Here is a 21,480-nt window from a genome sequence, read left to right on the forward strand (position 1 = left end):
AAAATAAATAAACCACGGGTAGGTGGTATACAATTATGGATGGATGAGCGACTGCCGACACAGAGGTAGCTACAGCCGTGGACTACCATACTGTGTCTGCTGCTAATATAGACTGGATGATAATGAGATAAAATTTGAATATATATATATATCACACTAGTACTGCAGCCGGACAGGTATATATTATGTAATGACGGACCCGCTGGATACTGTCTGTCAGCACTGCAGACTCCTAAAGTAAGCTACTAGTATCAAGAAGATAGAAAAAAAAAAACACGGGTAGGTGGTATACAATTATGGATGGACGAGCGACTGCCGACACAGAGGTAGCTACAGCCGTGGACTACCGTACTGTGTCTGCTGCTAATATAGACTGGATGATAATGAGATAAAATTTAAATATATATATATATATATATCACACTAGTACTGCAGCCGGACAGGTATATATTATGTAATGACGGACCTGCTGGACACTGTCTGTCAGACTCAGCACTGCAGACTCCTAAAGTAAGCTACTAGTATCAAGAAGATAGAAAAAAAAAATAAACCACGGGTAGGTGGTATACAATTATGGATGGACGAGCGACTGCCGACACAGAGGTAGCTACAGCCGTGGACTACCGTACTGAGTCTGCTGCTAATATAGACTGGATGATAATGAGATAAAATTAAAATATATATATATATATCACACTAGTACTGCAGCCGGACAGGTATATATTATGTAATGACGGACCTGCTGGACACTGTCTGTCAGCACTGCAGACTCCTAAAGTAAGCTACTAGTATCAAGAAGATAGAAAAAAAATAAACCACGGGTAGGTGGTATACAATTATGGATGGACGAGCGACTGCCGACACAGAGGTAGCTACAGCCGTGGACTACCGTACTGTGTCTGCTGCTAATATAGACTGGATGATAATGAGATAAAATTTAAATATATATATATATCACACTAGTACTGCAGCCGGACAGGTATATATTATGTAATGACGGACCTGCTGGACACTGTCTGTCAGACTCAGCACTGCAGACTCCTAAAGTAAGCTACTAGTATCAAGAAGATAGAAAAAAAAAATAAACCACGGGTAGGTGGTATACAATTATGGATGGACGAGCGACTGCCGACACAGAGGTAGCTACAGCCGTGGACTACCGTACTGTGTCTGCTGCTAATATAGACTGGATGATAATGAGATAAAATTAAAATATATATATATATATCACACTAGTACTGCAGCCGGACAGGTATATATTATGTAATGACGGACCTGCTGGACACTGTCTGTCAGCACTGCAGACTCCTAAAGTAAGCTACTAGTATCAAGAAGATAGAAAAAAAAATAAACCACGGGTAGGTGGTATACAATTATGGATGGACGAGCGACTGCCGACACAGAGGTAGCTACAGCCGTGGACTACCGTACTGTGTCTGCTGCTAATATAGACTGGATGATAATGAGATAAAATTTGAATATATATATATATCACACTAGTACTGCAGCCGGACAGGTATATATTATGTAATGACGGACCTGCTGGACACTGTCTGTCAGACTCAGCACTGCAGACTCCTAAAGTAAGCTACTAGTATCAAGAAGATAGAAAAAAAAATAAACCACGGGTAGGTGGTATACAATTATGGATGGACGAGCGACTGCCGACACAGAGGTAGCTACAGCCGTGGACTACCGTACTGTGTCTGCTGCTAATATAGACTGGATGATAATGAGATAAAATTAATATATATATATATATCACACTAGTACTGCAGCCGGACAGGTATATATTATGTAATGACGGACCTGCTGGACACTGTCTGTCAGCACTGCAGACTCCTAAAGTAAGCTACTAGTATCAAGAAGATAGAAAAAAAAATAAACCACGGGTTGGTGGTATACAATTATGGATGGACGAGCGACTGCCGACACAGAGGTAGCTACAGCCATGGACTACCGTACTGTGTCTGCTGCTAATATAGACTGGATGATAATGAGATAAAATTAAAATATATATATATATCACACTAGTACTGCAGCCGGACAGGTATATATTATGTAATGACGGACCTGCTGGACACTGTCTGTCAGCACTGCAGACTCCTAAAGTAAGCTACTAGTATCAAGAAGATAGAAAAAAAAATAAACCACGGGTAGGTGGTATACAATTATGGATGGACGAGCGACTGCCGACACAGAGGTAGCTACAGCCGTGGACTACCGTACTGTGTCTGCTGCTAATATAGACTGGATGATAATGAGATAAAATTTAAATATATATATATATCACACTAGTACTGCAGCCGGACAGGTATATATTATGTAATGACGGACCTGCTGGACACTGTCTGTAATCACTGCAGACTCCTAAAGTAAGCTACTAGTATCAAGAAGATAGAAAGAAAAAAAACCACGGGTAGGTGGTATACAATTATGGATGGACGTGCGACTGCCGACACAGAGGTAGCTACAGCCGTGGACTACCGTACTGTGTCTGCTGCTAATATAGACTGGATGATAATGAGATAAAATTTAAATATATATATATATATATCACACTAGTACTGCAGCCGGACAGGTATATATTATGTAATGACGGACCTGCTGGACACTGTCTGTCAGACTCAGCACTGCAGACTCCTAAAGTAAGCTACTAGTATCAAGAAGATAGAAAAAAAAAATAAACCACGGGTAGGTGGTATACAATTATGGATGGACGAGCGACTGCCGACACAGAGGTAGCTACAGCCGTGGACTACCGTACTGTGTCTGCTGCTAATATAGACTGGATGATAATGAGATAAAATTAAAATATATATATATATATATATATATATATATATATCACACTAGTACTGCAGCCGGACAGGTATATATTATGTAATGACGGACCTGCTGGACACTGTCTGTCAGACTCAGCACTGCAGACTCCTAAAGTAAGCTACTAGTATCAAGAAGATAGAAAAAATAAATAAACCACGGGTAGGTGGTATACAATTATGGATGGACGAGCGACTGCCGACACAGAGGTAGCTACAGCCGTGGACTACCGTACTGTGTCTGCTGCTAATATAGACTGGATGATAATGAGATAAAATTAAAATATATATATATATCACACTAGTACTGCAGCCGGACAGGTATATATTATGTAATGACGGACCTGCTGGACACTGTCTGTCAGACTCAGCACTGCAGACTCCTAAAGTAAGCTACTAGTATCAAGAAGATAGAAAATAAAAATAAACCACGGGTAGGTGGTATACAATTATGGATGGACGAGCGACTGCCGACACAGAGGTAGCTACAGCCGTGGACTACCGTACTGTGTCTGCTGCTAATATAGACTGGATGATAATGAGATAAAATTTAAATATATATATATATCACACTAGTACTGCAGCCGGACAGGTATATATTATGTAATGACGGACCTGCTGGACACTGTCTGTCAGCACTGCAGACTCCTAAAGTAAGCTACTAGTATCAAGAAGATAGAAAGAAAAAAAACCACGGGTAGGTGGTATACAATTATGGATGGACGTGCGACTGCCGACACAGAGGTAGCTACAGCCGTGGACTACCGTACTGTGTCTGCTGCTAATATAGACTGGATGATAATGAGATAAAATTTAAATATATATATATATATCACACTAGTACTGCAGCCGGACAGGTATATATTATGTAATGACGGACCTGCTGGACACTGTCTGTCAGACTCAGCACTGCAGACTCCTAAAGTAAGCTACTAGTATCAAGAAGATAGAAAAAAAAAATAAACCACGGGTAGGTGGTATACAATTATGGATGGACGAGCGACTGCCGACACAGAGGTAGCTACAGCCGTGGACTACCGTACTGTGTCTGCTGCTAATATAGACTGGATGATAATGAGATAAAATTAAAATATATATATATATATATCACACTAGTACTGCAGCCGGACAGGTATATATTATGTAATGACGGACCTGCTGGACACTGTCTGTCAGACTCAGCACTGCAGACTCCTAAAGTAAGCTACTAGTATCAAGAAGATAGAAAAAATAAATAAACCACGGGTAGGTGGTATACAATTATGGATGGACGAGCGACTGCCGACACAGAGGTAGCTACAGCCGTGGACTACCGTACTGTGTCTGCTGCTAATATAGACTGGATGATAATGAGATAAAATTTGAATATATATATATATATATATATCACACTAGTACTGCAGCCGGACAGGTATATATTATGTAATGACGGACCTGCTGGACACTGTCTGTCAGCACTGCAGACTCCTAAAGTAAGCTACTAGTATCAAGAAGATAGAAAAAAAAAAACACGGGTAGGTGGTATACAATTATGGATGGACGAGCGACTGCCGACACAGAGGTAGCTACAGCCGTGGACTACCGTACTGTGTCTGCTGCTAATATAGACTGGATGATAATGAGATAAAATTTAAATATATATATATATCACACTAGTACTGCAGCCGGACAGGTATATATTATGTAATGACGGACCTGCTGGACACTGTCTGTCAGACTCAGCACTGCAGACTCCTAAAGTAAGCTACTAGTATCAAGAAGATAGAAAAAAAAAAAACCACGGGTAGGTGGTATACAATTATGGATGGACGTGCGACTGCCGACACAGAGGTAGCTACAGCCGTGGACTACCGTACTGTGTCTGCTGCTAATATAGACTGGATGATAATGAGATAAAATTAAAATATATATATATATATATCACACTAGTACTGCAGCCGGACAGGTATATATTATGTAATGACGGACCTGCTGGACACTGTCTGTCAGCACTGCAGACTCCTAAAGTAAGCTACTAGTATCAAGAAGATAGAAAAAAAAATAAACCACGGGTAGGTGGTATACAATTACGGATGGACGAGCGACTGCCGACACAGAGGTAGATACAGCCGTGGACTACCGTACTGTGTCTGCTGCTAATATAGACTGGATGATAATGAGATAAAATTAAAATATATATATATATCACACTAGTACTGCAGCCGGACAGGTATATTTTATGTAATGACGGACCTGCTGGACACTGTCTGTCAGACTCAGCACTGCAGACTCCTAAAGTAAGCTACTAGTATCAAGAAGATAGAAAATAAAAATAAACCACGGGTAGGTGGTATATAATTATGGATGGACGAGCGACTGCCGACACAGAGGTAGCTACAGCCGTGGACTACCGTACTGTGTCTGCTGCTAATATAGACTGGATGATAATGAGATAAAATTTAAATATATATATATATATATCACACTAGTACTGCAGCCGGACAGGTATATATTATGTAATGACGGACCTGCTGGACACTGTCTGTCAGCACTGCAGACTCCTAAAGTAAGCTACTAGTATCAAGAAGATAGAAAGAAAAAAAACCATGGGTAGGTGGTATACAATTATGGATGGACGAGCGACTGCCGACACAGAGGTAGCTACAGCCGTGGACTACCGTACTGTGTCTGCTGCTAATATAGACTGGATGATAATGAGATAAAATTAAAAAATATATATATATATATATCACACTAGTACTGCAGCCGGACAGGTATATATTAATGACGGACCTGCTGGACACTGTCTGTCAGACTCAGCACTGCAGACTCCTAAAGTAAGCTACTAATATCAAGAAGATAGAAAAAAAAAATAAACCACGGGTAGGTGGTATACAATTATGGATGGACGAGCGACTGCCGACACAGAGGTAGCTACAGCCGTGGACTACCGTACTGTGTCTGCTGCTAATATAGACTGGATGATAATGAGATAAAATTAAAATATATATATATATCACACTAGTACTGCAGCCGGACAGGTATATATTATGTAATGACGGACCTGCTGGACACTGTCTGTCAGCACTGCAGACTCCTAAAGTAAGCTACTAGTATCAAGAAGATAGAAAAAAAAATAAACCACGGGTAGGTGGTATACAATTATGGATGGACGAGCTACTGCCGACACAGAGGTAGCTACAGCCGTGGACTACCGTACTGTGTCTGCTGCTAATATAGACTGGATGATAATGAGATAAAATTAAAATATATATATATATATCACACTAGTACTGCAGCCGGACAGGTATATATTATGTAATGACGGACCTGCTGGACACTGTCTGTCAGACTCAGCACTGCAGACTCCTAAAGTAAGCTACTAGAATCAAGAAGATAGAAAAAAAAAATAAACCACGGGTAGGTGGTATACAATTATGGATGGACGAGCGACTGCCGACACAGAGGTAGCTACAGCCGTGGACTACCGTACTGTGTCTGCTGCTAATATAGACTGGATGATAATGAGATAAAATTTAAATATATATATATATATATCACACTAGTACTGCAGCCGGACAGGTATATATTATGTAATGACGGACCTGCTGGACACTGTCTGTCAGCACTGCAGACTCCTAAAGTAAGCTACTAGTATCAAGAAGATAGAAAAAAAAATAAACCACGGGTAGGTGGTATACAATTATGGATGGACGAGCGACTGCCGACACAGAGGTAGCTACAGCCGTGGACTACCGTACTGTGTCTGCTGCTAATATAGACTGGATGATAATGAGATAAAATTTAAATATATATATATATCACACTAGTACTGCAGCCGGACAGGTATATATTATGTAATGACGGACCTGCTGGACACTGTCTGTCAGACTCAGCACTGCAGACTCCTAAAGTAAGCTACTAGTATCAAGAAGATAGAAAAAAAAAATAAACCACGGGTAGGTGGTATACAATTATGGATGGACGAGCGACTGCCGACACAGAGGTAGCTACAGCCGTGGACTACCGTACTGTGTCTGCTGCTAATATAGACTGGATGATAATGAGATAAAATTAAAATATATATATATATATATCACACTAGTACTGCAGCCGGACAGGTATATATTATGTAATGACGGACCTGCTGGACACTGTCTGTCAGCACTGCAGACTCCTAAAGTAAGCTACTAGTATCAAGAAGATAGAAAAAAAAATAAACCACGGGTAGGTGGTATACAATTATGGATGGACGAGCGACTGCCGACACAGAGGTAGCTACAGCCGTGGACTACCGTACTGTGTCTGCTGCTAATATAGACTGGATGATAATGAGATAAAATTAAAATATATATATATATATATCACACTAGTACTGCAGCCGGACAGGTATATATTATGTAATGACGGACCTGCTGGACACTGTCTGTCAGACTCAGCACTGCAGACTCCTAAAGTAAGCTACTAGTATCAAGAAGATAGAAAAAATAAATAAACCACGGGTAGGTGGTATACAATTATGGATGGACGAGCGACTGCCGACACAGAGGTAGCTACAGCCGTGGACTACCGTACTGTGTCTGCTGCTAATATAGACTGGATGATAATGAGATAAAATTAAAATATATATATATATATATCACACTAGTACTGCAGCCGGACAGGTATATATTATGTAATGACGGACCTGCTGGACACTGTCTGTCAGCACTGCAGACTCCTAAAGTAAGCTACTAGTATCAAGAAGATAGAAAAAAAAATAAACCACGGGTAGGTGGTATACAATTATGGATGGAAGAGCGACTGCCGACACAGAGGTAGCTACAGCCGTGGACTACCGTACTGTGTCTGCTGCTAATATAGACTGGATGATAATGAGATAAAATTTAAATATATATATATATCACACTAGTACTGCAGCCGGACAGGTATATATTATGTAATGACGGACCTGCTGGACACTGTCTGTCAGACTCAGCACTGCAGACTCCTAAAGTAAGCTACTAGTATCAAGAAGATAGAAAAAAAAAATAAACCACGGGTAGGTGGTATACAATTATGGATGGACGAGCGACTGCCGACACAGAGGTAGCTACAGCCGTGGACTACCGTACTGTGTCTGCTGCTAATATAGACTGGATGATAATGAGATAAAATTAAAATATATATATATATATATATCACACTAGTACTGCAGCCGGACAGGTATATATTATGTAATGACGGACCTGCTGGACACTGTCTGTCAGCACTGCAGACTCCTAAAGTAAGCTACTAGTATCAAGAAGATAGAAAAAAAAATAAACCACGGGTAGGTGGTATACAATTATGGATGGACGAGCGACTGCCGACACAGAGGTAGCTACAGCCGTGGACTACCGTACTGTGACTGCTGCTAATATAGACTGGATGATAATGAGATAAAATTTAAATATATATATATATATCACACTAGTACTGCAGCCGGACAGGTATATATTATGTAATGACGGACCTGCTGGACACTGTCTGTCAGACTCAGCACTGCAGACTCCTAAAGTAAGCTACTAGTATCAAGAAGATAGAAAAAAAAAATAAACCACGGGTAGGTGGTATACAATTATGGATGGACGAGCGACTGCTGACACAGAGGTAGCTACAGCCGTGGACTACCGTACTGTGTCTGCTGCTAATATAGACTGGATGATAATGAGATAAAATTAAAATATATATATATATATATCACACTAGTACTGCAGCCGGACAGGTATATATTATGTAATGACGGACCTGCTGGACACTGTCTGTCAGCACTGCAGACTCCTAAAGTAAGCTACTAGTATCAAGAAGATAGAAAAAAAAATAAACCACGGGTAGGTGGTATACAATTATGGATGGACGAGCGACTGCCGACACAGAGGTAGCTACAGCCGTGGACTACCGTACTGTGTCTGCTGCTAATATAGACTGGATGATAATGAGATAAAATTAAAATATATATATATATCACACTAGTACTGCAGCCGGACAGGTATATATTATGTAATGACGGACCTGCTGGACACTGTCTGTCAGACTCAGCACTGCAGACTCCTAAAGTAAGCTACTAGTATCAAAAAGATAGAAAATAAAAATAAACCACGGGTAGGTGGTATACAATTATGGATGGACGAGCGACTGCCGACACAGAGGTAGCTACAGCCGTGGACTACCGTACTGTGTCTGCTGCTAATATAGACTGGATGATAATGAGATAAAATTTAAATATATATATATATCACACTAGTACTGCAGCCGGACAGGTATATATTATGTAATGACGGACCTGCTGGACACTATCTGTCAGAATCAGCACTGCAGACTCCTAAAGTAAGCTACTAGTATCAAGAAGATAGAAAATAAAAATAAACCACGGGTAGGTGGATACAATTATGGATGGACGAGCGACTGCCGACACAGAGGTAGCTACAGCCGTGGACTACCGTACTGTGTCTGCTGCTAATATAGACTGGATGATAATGAGATAAAATTTAAATATATATATATATCACACTAGTACTGCAGCCGGACAGGTATATATTATGTAATGACGGACCTGCTGGACACTGTCTGTCAGCACTGCAGACTCCTAAAGTAAGCTACTAGTATCAAGAAGATAGAAAGAAAAAAAAACACGGGTAGGTGGTATACAATTATGGATGGACGAGCGACTGCCGACACAGAGGTAGCTACAGCCGTGGACTACCGTACTGTGTCTGCTGCTAATATAGACTGGATGATAATGAGATAAAATTTAAATATATATATATATATATCACACTAGTACTGCAGCTGGACAGGTATATATTATGTAATGACGGACCTGCTGGACACTGTCTGTCAGACTCAGCACTGCAGACTCCTAAAGTAAGCTACTAGTATCAAGAAGATAGAAAATAAAAATAAACCACGGGTAGGTGGTATACAATTATGGATGGACGAGCGACTGCCGACACAGAGGTAGCTACAGCCGTGGACTACCGTACTGTGTCTGCTGCTAATATAGACTGGATGATAATGAGATAAAATTTAAATATATATATATCACACTAGTACTGCAGCCGGACAGGTATATATTATGTAATGACGGACCTGCTGGACACTGTCTGTCAGCACTGCAGACTCCTAAAGTAAGCTACTAGTATCAAGAAGATAGAAAGAAAAAAAACCACGGGTAGGTGGTATACAATTATGGATGGACGTGCGACTGCCGACACAGAGGTAGCTACAGCCGTGGACTACCGTACTGTGTCTGCTGCTAATATAGACTGGATGATAATGAGATAAAATTTAAATATATATATATATATATCACACTAGTACTGCAGCCGGACAGGTATATATTATGTAATGACGGACCTGCTGGACACTGTCTGTCAGCACTGCAGACTCCTAAAGTAAGCTACTAGTATCAAGAAGATAGAAAAAAAAAATAAACCACGGGTAGGTTGTATACAATTATGGATGGACGAGCGACTGCCGACACAGAGGTAGCTACAGCCGTGGACTACCGTACTGTGTCTGCTGCTAATATAGACTGGATGATAATGAGATAAAATTAAAATATATATATATATCACACTAGTACTGCAGCCGGACAGGTATATATTATGTAATGACGGACCTGCTGGACACTGTCTGTCAGCACTGCAGACTCCTAAAGTAAGCTACTAGTATCAAGAAGATAGAAAAAAAAAACACGGGTAGGTGGTATACAATTATGGATGGACGAGCGACTGCCGACACAGAGGTAGCTACAGCCGTGGACTACCGTACTGTGTCTGCTGCTAATATAGACTGGATGATAATGAGATAAAATTTAAATATATATATATATATCACACTAGTACTGCAGCCGGACAGGTATATATTATGTAATGACGGACCTGCTGGACACTGTCTGTCAGACTCAGCACTGCAGACTCCTAAAGTAAGCTACTAGTATCAAGAAGATAGAAAAAAAAAAACCACGGGTAGGTGGTATACAATTATGGATGGACGAGCGACTGCCGACACAGAGGTAGCTACAGCCGTGGACTACCGTACTGTGTCTGCTGCTAATATAGACTGGATGATAATGAGATAAAATTAAAATATATATATATATATATCACACTAGTACTGCAGCCGGACAGGTATATATTATGTAATGACGGACCTGCTGGACACTGTCTGTCAGCACTGCAGACTCCTAAAGTAAGCTACTAGTATCAAGAAGATAGAAAAAAAAATAAACCACGGGTAGGTGGTATACAATTATGGATGGACGAGCGACTGCCGACACAGAGGTAGCTACAGCCGTGGACTACCGTACTGTGTCTGCTGCTAATATAGACTGGATGATAATGAGATAAAATTAAAATATATATATATATATCACACTAGTACTGCAGCCGGACAGGTATATATTATGTAATGACGGACCTGCTGGACACTGTCTGTCAGACTCAGCACTGCAGACTCCTAAAGTAAGCTACTAGTATCAAGAAGATAGAAAATAAAAATAAACCACGGGTAGGTGGTATATAATTATGGATGGACGAGCGACTGCCGACACAGAGGTAGCTACAGCCGTGGACTACCGTACTGTGTCTGCTGCTAATATAGACTGGATGATAATGAGATAAAATTTAAATATATATATATATATCACACTAGTACTGCAGCCGGACAGGTATATATTATGTAATGACGGACCTGCTGGACACTGTCTGTCAGCACTGCAGACTCCTAAAGTAAGCTACTAGTATCAAGAAGATAGAAAGAAAAAAAACCATGGGTAGGTGGTATACAATTATGGATGGACGAGCGACTGCCGACACAGAGGTAGCTACAGCCGTGGACTACCGTACTGTGTCTGCTGCTAATATAGACTGGATGATAATGAGATAAAATTAAAATATATATATATATATCACACTAGTACTGCAGCCGGACAGGTATATATTAATGACGGACCTGCTGGACACTGTCTGTCAGACTCAGCACTGCAGACTCCTAAAGTAAGCTACTAATATCAAGAAGATAGAAAAAAAAATAAACCACGGGTAGGTGGTATACAATTATGGATGGACGAGCGACTGCCGACACAGAGGTAGCTACAGCCGTGGACTACCGTACTGTGTCTGCTGCTAATATAGACTGGATGATAATGAGATAAAATTAAAATATATATATATATCACACTAGTACTGCAGCCGGACAGGTATATATTATGTAATGACGGACCTGCTGGACACTGTCTGTCAGCACTGCAGACTCCTAAAGTAAGCTACTAGTATCAAGAAGATAGAAAAAAAAATAAACCACGGGTAGGTGGTATACAATTATGGATGGACGAGCGACTGCCGACACAGAGGTAGCTACAGCCGTGGACTACCGTACTGTGTCTGCTGCTAATATAGACTGGATGATAATGAGATAAAATTAAAATATATATATATATATCACACTAGTACTGCAGCCGGACAGGTATATATTATGTAATGACGGACCTGCTGGACACTGTCTGTCAGACTCAGCACTGCAGACTCCTAAAGTAAGCTACTAGAATCAAGAAGATAGAAAAAAAAAATAAACCACGGGTAGGTGGTATACAATTATGGATGGACGAGCGACTGCCGACACAGAGGTAGCTACAGCCGTGGACTACCGTACTGTGTCTGCTGCTAATATAGACTGGATGATAATGAGATAAAATTAAAATATATATATATATATATATATATATATCACACTAGTACTGCAGCCGGACAGGTATATATTATGTAATGACGGACCTGCTGGACACTGTCTGTCAGCACTGCAGACTCCTAAAGTAAGCTACTAGTATCAAGAAGATAGAAAAAAAAATAAACCACGGGTAGGTGGTATACAATTATGGATGGACGAGCGACTGCCGACACAGAGGTAGCTACAGCCGTGGACTACCGTACTGTGTCTGCTGCTAATATAGACTGGATGATAATGAGATAAAATTTAAATATATATATATATATATCACACTAGTACTGCAGCCGGACAGGTATATATTATGTAATGACGGACCTGCTGGACACTGTCTGTCAGACTCAGCACTGCAGACTCCTAAAGTAAGCTACTAGTATCAAGAAGATAGAAAAAAAAATAAACCACGGGTAGGTGTTATACAATTATGGATGGACGAGCGACTGCCGACACAGAGGTAGCTACAGCCGTGGACTACCGTACTGTGTCTGCTGCTAATATAGACTGGATGATAATGAGATAAAATTAAAATATATATATATATATCACACTAGTACTGCAGCCGGACAGGTATATATTATGTAATGACGGACCTGCTGGACACTGTCTGTCAGACTCAGCACTGCAGACTCCTAAAGTAAGCTACTAGTATCAAGAAGATAGAAAAAATAAATAAACCACGGGTAGGTGGTATACAATTATGGATGGACGAGCGACTGCCGACACAGAGGTAGCTACAGCCGTGGACTACCGTACTGTGTCTGCTGCTAATATAGACTGGATGATAATGAGATAAAATTAAAATATATATATATATATCACACTAGTACTGCAGCCGGACAGGTATATATTATGTAATGACGGACCTGCTGGACACTGTCTGTCAGCACTGCAGACTCCTAAAGTAAGCTACTAGTATCAAGAAGATAGAAAAAAAAATAAACCACGGGTAGGTGGTATACAATTATGGATGGACGAGCGACTGCCGACACAGAGGTAGCTACAGCCGTGGACTACCGTACTGTGTCTGCTGCTAATATAGACTGGATGATAATGAGATAAAATTTAAATATATATATATATCACACTAGTACTGCAGCCGGACAGGTATATATTATGTAATGACGGACCTGCTGGACACTGTCTGTCAGACTCAGCACTGCAGACTCCTAAAGTAAGCTACTAGTATCAAGAAGATAGAAAAAAAAAATAAACCACGGGTAGGTGGTATACAATTATGGATGGACGAGCGACTGCTGACACAGAGGTAGCTACAGCCGTGGACTACCGTACTGTGTCTGCTGCTAATATAGACTGGATGATAATGAGATAAAATTAAAATATATATATATATATATATATATATCACACTAGTACTGCAGCCGGACAGGTATATATTATGTAATGACGGACCTGCTGGACACTGTCTGTCAGCACTGCAGACTCCTAAAGTAAGCTACTAGTATCAAGAAGATAGAAAAAAAAATAAACCACGGGTAGGTGGTATACAATTATGGATGGACGAGCGACTGCCGACACAGAGGTAGCTACAGCCGTGGACTACCGTACTGTGTCTGCTGCTAATATAGACTGGATGATAATGAGATAAAATTAAAATATATATATATCACACTAGTACTGCAGCCGGACAGGTATATATTATGTAATGACGGACCTGCTGGACACTGTCTGTCAGACTCAGCACTGCAGACTCCTAAAGTAAGCTACTAGTATCAAGAAGATAGAAAATAAAAATAAACCACGGGTAGGTGGTATACAATTATGGATGGACGAGCGACTGCCGACACAGAGGTAGCTACAGCCGTGGACTACCGTACTGTGTCTGCTGCTAATATAGACTGGATGATAATGAGATAAAATTTAAATATATATATATATCACACTAGTACTGCAGCCGGACAGGTATATATTATGTAATGACGGACCTGCTGGACACTATCTGTCAGACTCAGCACTGCAGACTCCTAAAGTAAGCTACTAGTATCAAGAAGATAGAAAATAAAAATAAACCACGGGTAGGTGGATACAATTATGGATGGACGAGCGACTGCCGACACAGAGGTAGCTACAGCCGTGGACTACCGTACTGTGTCTGCTGCTAATATAGACTGGATGATAATGAGATAAAATTAAAATATATATATATATTACACTAGTACTGCAGCCGGACAGGTATATATTATGTAATGACGGACCTGCTGGACACTGTCTGTCAGCACTGCAGACTCCTAAAGTAAGCTACTAGTATCAAGAAGATAGAAAGAAAAAAAAACACGGGTAGGTGGTATACAATTATGGATGGACGAGCGACTGCCGACACAGAGGTAGCTACAGCCGTGGACTACCGTACTGTGTCTGCTGCTAATATAGACTGGATGATAATGAGATAAAATTTAAATATATATATATATATCACACTAGTACTGCAGCTGGACAGGTATATATTATGTAATGACGGACCTGCTGGACACTGTCTGTCAGACTCAGCACTGCAGACTCCTAAAGTAAGCTACTAGTATCAAGAAGATAGAAAAAAAAATAAACCACGGGTAGGTGGTATACAATTATGGATGGACGAGCGACTGCCGACACAGAGGTAGCTACAGCCGTGGACTACCGTACTGTGTCTGCTGCTAATATAGACTGGATGATAATGAGATAAAATTAAAATATATATATATATATCACACTAGTACTGCAGCCGGACAGGTATATATTATGTAATGACGGACCTGCTGGACACTGTCTGTCAGACTCAGCACTGCAGACTCCTAAAGTAAGCTACTAGTATCAAGAAGATAGAAAAAATAAATAAACCACGGGTAGGTGGTATACAATTATGGATGGACGAGCGACTGCCGACACAGAGGTAGCTACAGCCGTGGACTACCGTACTGTGTCTGCTGCTAATATAGACTGGATGATAATGAGATAAAATTTGAATATATATATATATCACACTAGTACTGCAGCCGGACAGGTATATATTATGTAATGACGGACCTGCTGGACACTGTCTGTCAGCACTGCAGACTCCTAAAGTAAGCTACTAGTATCAAGAAGATAGAAAAAAAAAACACGGGTAGGTGGTATACAATTATGGATGGACGAGCGACTGCCGACACAGAGGTAGCTACAGCCGTGGACTACCGTACTGTGTCTGCTGCTAATATAGACTGGATGATAATGAGATAAAATTTAAATATATATATATATATCACACTAGTACTGCAGCCGGACAGGTATATATTATGTAATAACGGACCTGCTGGACACTGTCTGTCAGACTCAGCACTGCAGACTCCTAAAGTAAGCTACTAGTTTCAAGAAGAGAGAAAAAAAAAAACCACGGGTAGGTGGTATACAATTATGGATGGACGAGCGACTGCCGACACAGAGGTAGCTACAGCCGTGGACTACCGTACTGTGTCTGCTGCTAATATAGACTGGATGATAATGAGATAAAATTAAAATATATATATATATATATCACACTAGTACTGCAGCCGGACAGGTATATATTATGTAATGACGGACCTGCTGGACACTGTCTGTCAGCACTGCAGACTCCTAAAGTAAGCTACTAGTATCAAAAAGATAGAAAAAAAAATAAACCACGGGTAGGTGGTATACAATTATGGATGGACGAGCGACTGCCAACACAGAGGTAGCTACAGCCGTGGACTACCGTACTGTGTCTGCTGCTAATATAGACTGGATGATAATGAGATAAAATTAAAATATATATATATATCACACTAGTACTGCAGCCGGACAGGTATATATTATGTAATGACGGACCTGCTGGACACTGTCTGTCAGACTCAGCACTGCAGACTCCTAAAGTAAGCTACTAGTATCAAGAAGATAGAAAATAAAAATAAACCACGGGTAGGTGGTATACAATTATGGATGGACGAGCGACTGCCGACACAGAGGTAGCTACAGCCGTGGACTACCGTACTGTGTCTGCTGCTAATATAGACTGGATGATAATGAGATAAAATTTAAATATATATATATATATCACACTAGTACTGCAGCCGGACAGGTATATATTATGTAATGACGGACCTGCTGGACACTGTCTGTCAGACTCAGCACTGCAGACTCCTAAAGTAAGCTACTAGTATCAAGAAGATAGAAAATAAAAATAAACCACGGGTAGGTGGTATACAATTATGGATGGACGAGCGACTGCCGACACAGAGGTAGCTACAGCCGTGGACTACCGTACTGTGTCTGCTGCTAATATAGACTGGATGATAATGAGATAAAATTAAAATATATATATATATCACACTAGTACTGCAGCCGGACAGGTATATATTATGTAATGACGGACCTGCTGGACACTGTCTGTCAGCACTGCAGACTCCTAAAGTGAGCTACTAGTATCAAGAAGATAGAAGAAAAAAAATAAACCACGGGTAGGTGGTATACAATTATGGATGTACGAGCGACTGCCGACACAGAGGTAGCTACAGCCGTGGACTACCGTACTGTGTCTGCTGCTAATATAGACTGGATGATAATGAGATAAAATTTAAATATATATATATATCACACTAGTACTGCAGCCGGACAGGTATATATTATGTAATGACGGACCTGCTGGACACTGCCTGTCAGACTCAGCACTGCAGACTCCTAAAGTAAGCTACTAGTATCAAGAAGATAGAAAAAAAAATAAACCACGGGTAGGTGGTATACAATTATGGATGGACGAGCGACTGCCGACACAGAGGTAGCTACAGCCGTGGACTACCGTACTGTGTCTGCTGCTAATATAGACTGGATGATAATGAGATAAAATTAAAATATATATATATATCACACTAGTACTGCAGCCGGACAGGTATATATTATGTAATGACGGACCTGCTGGACACTGTCTGTCAGCACTGCAGACTCCTAAAGTAAGCTACTAGTATCAAGAAGATAGAAAGAAAAAAAAACCACGGGTAGGTGGTATACAATTATGGATGGATGAGCGACTGCCGACACAGAGGTAGCTACAGCCGTGGACTACCGTACTGTGTCTGCTGCTAATATAGACTGGATGATAATGAGATAAAATTTAAATATATATATATATATCACACTAGTACTGCAGCCGGACAGGTATATATTATGTAATGACGGACCTGCTGGACACTGTCTGTCAGCACTGCAGACTCCTAAAGTAAGCTACTAGTATCAAGAAGATAGAAAAAAAAATAAACCACGGGTAGGTGGTATACAATTATGGATGGACGAGCGACTGCCGACACAGAGGTAGCTACAGCCGTGGACTACCGTACTGTGTCTGCTGCTAATATAGACTGGATGATAATGAGATAAAATTAAAATATATATATATATATCACACTAGTACTGCAGCCGGACAGGTATATATTATGTTATGACGGACCTGCTGGACACTGTCTGTCAGACTCAGCACTGCAGACTCCTAAAGTAAGCTACTAGTATCAAGAAGATAGAAAATAAAAATAAACCACGGGTAGGTGGTATATAATTATGGATGGACGAGCGACTGCCGACACAGAGGTAGCTACAGCCGTGGACTACCGTACTGTGTCTGCTGCTAATATAGACTGGATGATAATGAGATAAAATTTAAATATATATATATATATCACACTAGTACTGCAGCCGGACAGGTATATATTATGTAATGACGGACCTGCTGGACACTGTCTGTCAGCACTGCAGACTCCTAAAGTAAGCTACTAGTATCAAGAAGATAGAAAGAAAAAAAACCATGGGTAGGTGGTATACAATTATGGATGGACGAGCGACTGCCGACACAGAGGTAGCTACAGCCGTGGACTACCGTACTGTGTCTGCTGCTAATATAGACTGGATGATAATGAGATAAAATTAAAATATATATATATATATATCACACTAGTACTGCAGCCGGACAGGTATATATTAATGACGGACCTGCTGGACACTGTCTGTCAGACTCAGCACTGCAGACTCCTAAAGTAAGCTACTAATATCAAGAAGATAGAAAAAAAAAATAAACCACGGGTAGGTGGTATACAATTATGGATGGACGAGCGACTGCCGACACAGAGGTAGCTACAGCCGTGGACTACCGTACTGTGTCTGCTGCTAATATAGACTGGATGATAATGAGATAAAATTAAAATATATATATATATATCACACTAGTACTGCAGCCGGACAGGTATATATTATGTAATGACGGACCTGCTGGACACTGTCTGTCAGCACTGCAGACTCCTAAAGTAAGCTACTAGTATCAAGAAGATAGAAAAAAAAATAAACCACGGGTAGGTGGTATACAATTATGGATGGACGAGCGACTGCCGACACAGAGGTAGCTACAGCCGTGGACTACCGTACTGTGTCGGCTGCTAATATAGACTGGATGATAATGAGATAAAATTAAAATATATATATATATATATATATCACACTAGTACTGCAGCCGGACAGGTATATATTATGTAATGACGGACCTGCTGGACACTGTCTGTCAGACTCAGCACTGCAGACTCCTAAAGTAAGCTACTAGAATCAAGAAGATAGAAAAAAAAAATAAACCACGGGTAGGTGGTATACAATTATGGATGGACGAGCGACTGCCGACACAGAGGTAGCTACAGCCGTGGACTACCGTACTGTGTCTGCTGCTAATATAGACTGGATGATAATGAGATAAAATTAAAATATATATATATATATATCACACTAGTACTGCAGCCGGACAGGTATATATTATGTAATGACGGACCTGCTGGACACTGTCTGTCAGCACTGCAGACTCCTAAAGTAAGCTACTAGTATCAAGAAGATAGAAAAAAAATAAACCACGGGTAGGTGGTATACAATTATGGATGGACGAGCGACTGCCGACACAGAGGTAGCTACAGCCGTGGACTACCGTACTGTGTCTGCTGCTAATATAGACTGGATGATAATGAGATAAAATTTAAATATATATATATATCACACTAGTACTGCAGCCGGACAGGTATATATTATGTAATGACGGACCTGCTGGACACTGTCTGTCAGACTCAGCACTGCAGACTCCTAAAGTAAGCTACTAGTATCAAGAAGATAAAAAAAAAAAAAAAACCACGGGTAGGTGGTATACAATTATGGATGGACGAGCGACTGCCGACACAGAGGTAGCTACAGCCGTGGACTACCGTACTGTGTCTGCTGCTAATATAGACTGGATGATAATGAGATAAAATTTAAATATATATATATATCACACCAGTACTGCAGCCGGACAGGTATATATTATGTAATGACGGACCTGCTGGACACTGTCTGTCAGCACTGCAGACTCCTAAAGTAAGCTACTAGTATCAAGAAGATAGAAAAAAAAATAAACCACGGGTAGGTGGTATACAATTATGGATGGACGAGCGACTGCCGACACAGAGGTAGCTACAGCCGTGGACTACCGTACTGTGTCTGCTGCTAATATAGACTGGATGATAATGAGATAAAATTAAAATATATATATATCACACTAGTACTGCAGCCGGACAGGTATATATTATGTAATGACGGACCTGCTGGACACTGTCTGTCAGACTCAGCACTGCAGACTCCTAAAGTAAGCTACTAGTATCAAGAAGATAGAAAAAATAAATAAACCACGGGTAGGTGGTATACAATTATGGATGGACGAGCGACTGCCGACACAGAGGTAGCTACAGCCGTGGACTACCGTACTGTGTCTGCTGCTAATATAGACTGGATGATAATGAGATAAAATTAAAATATATATATATATATCACACTAGTACTGCAGCCGGACAGGTATATATTATGTAATGACGGACCTGCTGGACACTGTCTGTCAGCACTGCAGACTCCTAAAGTAAGCTACTAGTATCAAGAAGATAGAAAAAAAAATAAACCACGGGTAGGTGGTATACAATTATGGATGGACGAGCGACTGCCGACACAGAGGTAGCTACAGCCGTGGACTACCGTACTGTGTCTGCTGCTAATATAGACTGGATGATAATGAGATAAAATTTAAATATATATATATATATCACACTAGTACTGCAGCCGGACAGGTATATATTATGTAATGACGGACCTGCTGGACACTGTCTGTCAGACTCAGCACTGCAGACTCCTAAAGTAAGCTACTAGTATCAAGAAGATAGAAAAAAAAAATAAACCACGGGTAGGTGGTATACAATTATGGATGGACGAGCGACTGCTGACACAGAGGTAGCTACAGCCGTGGACTACCGTACTGTGTCTGCTGCTAATATAGACTTGATGATAATGAGATAAAATTAAAATATATATATATATATATATATATCACACTAGTACTGCAGCCGGACAGGTATATATTATGTAATGACGGACCTGCTGGACACTGTCTGTCAGCACTGCAGACTCCTAAAGTAAGCTACTAGTATCAAGAAGATAGAAAAAAAAATAAACCACGGGTAGGTGGTATACAATTATGGATGGACGAGCGACTGCCGACACAGAGGTAGCTACAGCCGTGGACTACCGTACTGTGTCTGCTGCTAATATAGACTGGATGATAATGAGATAAAATTAAAATATATATATATATCACACTAGTACTGCAGCCGGACAGGTATATATTATGTAATGACGGACCTGCTGGACACTGTCTGTCAGACTCAGCACTGCAGACTCCTAAAGTAAGCTACTAGTATCAAGAAGATAGAAAAAAAAAATAAACCACGGGTAGGTGGTATACAATTATGGATGGACGAGCGACTGCCGACACAGAGGTAGCTACAGCCGTGGACTACCGTACTGTGTCTGCTGCTAATATAGACTGGATGATAATGAGATAAAATTAAAATATATATATAAATATATCACACTAGTACTGCAGCCGGACAGGTATATATTATGT

This window comes from Pseudophryne corroboree, chromosome 3, assembly GCF_028390025.1.
Source record: "Pseudophryne corroboree isolate aPseCor3 chromosome 3, aPseCor3.hap2, whole genome shotgun sequence".
Lineage (NCBI taxonomy): Eukaryota > Metazoa > Chordata > Amphibia > Anura > Myobatrachidae > Pseudophryne > Pseudophryne corroboree.